This window comes from Oratosquilla oratoria, chromosome 8, assembly GCF_046742065.1.
Source record: "Oratosquilla oratoria isolate Oo_2021 chromosome 8, ASM4674206v1, whole genome shotgun sequence".
In the NCBI taxonomy this organism is placed as follows: Eukaryota; Metazoa; Arthropoda; class Malacostraca; order Stomatopoda; family Squillidae; genus Oratosquilla; species Oratosquilla oratoria.
The window spans coordinates 11,108,291-11,114,289 of record NC_134784.1 but is presented as its reverse complement, the minus strand read 5'-3'; positions in this window follow the sequence as shown (position 1 = coordinate 11,114,289).

The window sequence follows — 5,999 nt, the reverse complement described above, 5'->3', positions numbered from 1 at the left end:
CAAGACGATTGTTTTATGCTTTCTCTGAGGCAGAAATGCGATGACGTTTTTCATTTCGTTTTATTTTTATTTTCTTGATATAACTTGTAGTTGAACTAAGTCACTGGTTCTCAAACATTTCTCGCTCCATTCCCCTTCTTCATGAATTCTCAATATTCGTTTGGCTTCCCTTCATGTTTCTTCCAAATCCCACTCCACCAAAAATAATAATAATAGAATATTGATGAACAGAAATCTCTTGCTTTATTACAAATTTGACAATTATAATTATCTTATATTTCTTCTGCCAGGAAAGAGTGATGGATTTTTTTTTCTCAGATTCCTCTTATTGTATAAAAATATATAACTTGTAACACCAGCCAAAACTCTCCTCCCTCTAAATTCTTGTCATGGCTCCCAGGTTGAGAACCACTGGTATAATATGCTTGTCATTGAAGCTTCTTAATGCTGCAAAGCTCTTGGACACACATGTCTGTCACGCTGCAGACAGTGATTCTCAAGTTACAAAGGATTAAAAAGGAAGAGCATGCCGACAGGAGACATTTTGCTCAATAATTAGGTCGGATGCAAAAAATAAGATAAATAGATAGTTAATGATAATAAAGAGATTATAATAATTTATGATAACAGTATAAATAATGATAATAATATAATAGATGAAAAAGTAAAATAAGATCAAATAAATGGCAGGCATCATAAAAATTCGAATTGCACTTTGCAGTTGATAGCAGGCGATTTTATTCATTCTTAGCGGAAACGGTGAACCCTGTATCATACTTCTTTCCTACCCAGTGACGTAATCGGAAGCATGCTGGTCTCCCATTCGCTTGATTCAGGTTCGAATCCCGCACTCCTACCCGATTCCCAGCAGAAATTGTTACCTGCCCCAACAGTCAAAACGGCTGAGACAAACATTTTGGTTTCGCATTCACTTAGTCGTGGGTTCGAATCCCGCACTCCTCTCTGATTTACAGCAGTGACTATTACCTGCCCCAACAGTTCACAAAGCGCATAACAGGGCAAAGGGTCGGCTTCGGCCGCAGCTATTCTGGCGTAGGCTCCTCACCTGCCGGGTTGTACTTTCTTTTATTCTAGATATCGCTAGGTGATTTTATCAAACTAAAGTGGTTAGCATGGATCAGCTTTTATCAGCCTTTTGCGTGACCCTGTAGACCCCCCCCCCTGTGAAATATTGATATTTTTAATTCAACTCGTGACACTTGATTACATTGTGTTTCTAAAAGAAACACACACACAAAAGAGAGAGAGAATCTACGTCCCCCTAGAATCTACATCCCCCTAGAAACCCTAAAAAATTACCCCTCCCCCCCATACCTTTCCCAGAGTAGAGATGGGGGAGGGGGAGGCCGGTGACAAGACGCTAGGGTTGAAAGGGGCGCTACCAGCAGGAGTGGGTGTTGACGCCGGGGTTGTTGCATCACTTGAGTTGCGGTTGAACCGACCCTTGCGGATCGGATGTTGGACTTCCTGTGGCTGAGGCTCCCCCTCTCCCCCTCCCTCCTTTCCCACCCAACTCGCCCCGCCCCACACCGCCCAGCTCTGGGTCCGGTTCCATGCTTGCTTATGGCGGTCCGTCGGTGGTCGATGACGACAGTGCTCCGGTAAAGTGTGATGAGGTGAGTGATGCTGAGGTCTTTGCCGCTGATGCCAGCGGAGGTGAAGCCCAATTCTTGACCCGCAGATCCTTCCACACTCCGGGCAAGTCAGCTCTGGGTCCGGTTCAATTGGAACCATTCCGGATTAAAGTTTTGGGGTAAAGAAGAACATTGAAGATTTGCTGTGAAGTGATGGGCTCCTGTTACACAACATCGGCTTTAATTGACTGTTTGTCCCAGGGATGTTTATTTAATTGATGTTCAATTGCATAGCGTATTGTGACTGATATATATATATATATATATATATATATATATATATATATATATATATATCCAAAAAAAGGAACTCGAAAACTCGAAAATTGGGATGCCATTGTGGCAACGATAAACACATGTTAAGATTTACGAGTTAACAAGTTAATTTTTTTTACCAAGTGTCTAATTTATCTAGCAGTAACAGAACTAGGAATAGAACGAACAGACCATAATTTCGAAAAAAATTAAATGTGTTCAGATAGATATACAGGGAGTTAGAAATAAAACAATATAAGATAGATACTTAATATATTATTATTATAAATTACTATTTTTAGTTATATTATTGAATATATTATTTTAGATTATAAATTATTATTATAAACTAATAAGATAACTTAGAACGTTGTCAGTTGAGAGATGCTATGACTGGGAATTTTAAACTAGAAATAAATGATAAAATTTGAGGAGCGAAAATAAATAAAGGTCATTGTATAAACCTCACTAAGGTCGTCATACCTTTATACATCTCCGCATCCGGGCTATAGGAGTAGGAAACCAGGACGCTATCCTTGAGAGGATCAGGTACCCACCGTCTATAATGAAATCGAATAAATTTACAAGCTTATGAAAAGAGTCAAAATTCCGAGATTGGGCGTTGACTAATTACTTTTCTAACTGCACAATAAATGCTCGTTTTCGAGAAGTCGGAAATAGAAGTCACTCTCCAAGCGAAATCAGCTGGCAACCTCGGTTAGGTATTCATTAAATGCTTTGATACTTTCAATCAATTTAACATTTTCTTGCAGCTCAGCCGAAAGATGAAGAAGTGTTAAAATTATATTTGTCATCTAAGTGATAATTTACACTCATGCAAGTGAAATTAATCGTATTATTGTTTACAGTGAAGTTAGAAGCAGAGGTACATTTTTTTTTCTTGGAACAGGAAAGGAAAATTCGTACCATAGCTGTTAATAATCTCGCTATAGTTCCCCTCCCCATTTATCAAAACCACAACCCATTACTACCACCTTCCACTACCCACGATACCTGAAGAAAAGGATAATGTCACCCTTTCACAACAGTCTTCGTCATATAATATAGTTTTTAGACTTGTAGTCTAGTAATTTATTTCTTTTTATTTCTTTTATATTAATTTTATTTATTTATTATTCTATTTTTGTATATTTATTTATATTTATTTATGTGTGGATGCTCGTTGGCCGGGGGTGTTAGAGCGTCAGTGTTTGTGGCTGAGGTCGAGGTGACGATAATTTGAACATAACCGCTAGCGAGTAGGACCAAAGACATGCTTCATTAAACTCCACGCTATAAAGTCTGCAAGGGACACCATCGTAAACTCTTGATAGGAGTTCGCGTAGTTAAAACGAATCAATTATTCATTTATTTATATAAGTTTTTCCCAGAGGATGCCATAACTATATTGATATGTATTTCGTTATTGTATTAATGCAATTTGGTCGAAAAAATATTATAAAGGAGTTACTGTGTATAGCAACATATTGGTCAGGATTGGACGTCCCCTTTAGTGCATATTTTCATGTTAACCATCTCCTGACACTTCTGTCGAGGTTAGTAAACTACAAAGGGTTAGGATAATATCTGTTAATATCAACTAAGACGTTAACCGGGTTCTCTCCACGCCGGATTAAGTCTTAAGATTTGTATAGGTGTGGCCGAGAGAATGATTTCGACCTCCCTCTCCTTCTCTCTCTCTCTTTCTCTCCCTCTTCCCCTCTCTCTCCCTCTCCCTCTCTTCCTATCTCTCTCTCTCTCCCTCTCCCTCCCTCTCTCCCTCCCTCCCTCTCTCTCTCATCTCCCTCCCTCTCTCCCTCTTCCTATCTCTCTCTCTCTCTCTCTCTCTCTCTCTCTCTCTCTCTCTCTCTCTCTCTCTCTACCTTATCTCCTCTTCTTATCTCTCTCTATCCCTCTCTCCCCCTCTCCCCCTCTTCCTATCCCTCTCTTCCTCCTTCTCTCTTTCTCTCTTTCTCCCTTTCTCCCTTTCTCTCTTTGCATGTTAGAACTAATCAAAGATATGTTGCATGTCTACAGATAGAGTCAAACGAGGGGAGCTGTTTTGTCTTTCTCGTCTCGGATGACCGCTGTTGTCATGCATGTATGAATACCACACTCCCAAACAACCGTGTTCATGTACCACACACACACACACACACACGCACACACACACACACACACACACACACACACACACACACACACACACACACACACACACACACACACACATTAGAGACCTAGGAGATATAGCGTAAGTTGGAACCGTATGTTAATTTGTAGTCGGGTATTATAATTAATTGGACGAGTGAGGCAGAACGAGCGTTTCTCTTTTCCTGTACAGTGCAAAGTAAATGAAGTCTGGTAAATACAAACTTGAGGGGATGACTTAGTCCAGTGGTCGGCAATCCTTATAGCTAGAAGAGCCATCTTTTTAAAGTTCAATAAAAGTAATGTGCCGCAATACAAAAAGATATAAGTTCAAATTAGGAAATACACTTATACAAATAATAGTTGATGGCTACAGATCTTTTCGAAGTGGAATGTATATATATACAGTATATATATATATATAATATAATATATATATATATATATATATATATATATATATATATCTGGGGGGTGTATGTATGTATAAAATATTCCCAGGAATGTTTTACAGATTTACAGTATATGACATCATCTTTTTGACGTAATAGTATTTATGTAAGAAGCTTGCGGAGCCACACAGTGTGTGGCCTAAAAAAAAAAAAAAAAAACGCACACACAGGTTGCCCACGACTGACTGACTTAGGCAAGCGACTCATGTGCACATAAGCAAACTGAATCGTAATGGTTAATAAATTCCCAAGATATTTGTAACCGGAAGGCTCATTTCACACTCATCGACTTTTCGCCGTGCGCCGTCCACGACACGACGTCATGCTCTCAAATAACCATGGGTGTCCATGAATGCTTTCACACGCGGTCGTGGTCGTGACGTTTTGGAGCACGGCGAAAAGTCGATACGTGTGAAACGAGCCGAAGATATTTTCTTCGACGACCTTCGAAATTTCCCGGAAGGAATTGTAATCATCATTTCCCGGATATTGTCCGTCCCTTTTTTTTCGCAGGCATGTTGACATTGAACGTGAAAGTTGATTGACGAAATATTGTGTAAGTTGGATGTTGTTGGATTTTAATGGCTTAGTGTTTCGTGGCTGTTGTAATGGAAAATTCTTATGTGGGATCTCAGTAATGTCAGTGGCAAAGCTTCTGTCCATCATATATATATATATATATATATATATATATATATATATATATATATATATATATATATATATATGTATATATATATGTATATATATACGTGTGTGTATGATTTTAATGTGTAAGAGTACATTATATACCTGCATTTTTCACATTTTTCCTTAAATTAGAAAAATAGAACGAAATAAAACAAGATAGGTCCGGACATGTCTAAACTACTGTACTGTGTCCTTGTCCTTTTGCTTTATTTTTCTTAAGTGAAGTAAAATCAAATACGATGAGAAAGTTCGGGCACATCTAGAGTACCGAGACCGTCTCCTTCCAACCCAAGAGTGCAACAGCAACAGCCGAAAAGACCTCAGTGGCTAAACACACGTGTGACCAAGCAACCAGCAGTGACCCCCCACCCCCATACCCGGACTTGATGCCCCCTCCTCACACAACACCCAACGGGGCGGCTAAACCAAACTGTTGTCGTTATTTGGTTGGATAGTGTGCTTGCGGGAGGAGGACGGGGAAGACGAGGAGGAGAAAAGAGAGGAGTAAGAGGGGGAGGGAGGGAGGAGGGGGAAAAGAGATGAAGAGGAGAGAGGAGATAAGGAGGAGGGGAAGGGGAAGGGAGGGAGAGAGGAGGAGTAGGAGGGGGGAGAGAGAGAGAGAGAGAGGAGGAGTGGGAGGAAGAGAAAGGAGAGAGAGGGAGGAGGGGAAGGGAGAGAGAAGTGTAGGAGGAGTGTGAAGGAAGAGGAGGAGGGGGAGAGAGAGAGGAAAGGAGAGGGAGGAGGGAGAGAAGGGAAGGGGAGGGAGGGAGAGAGAGGAGGGGGAGGAGGAAGGGAA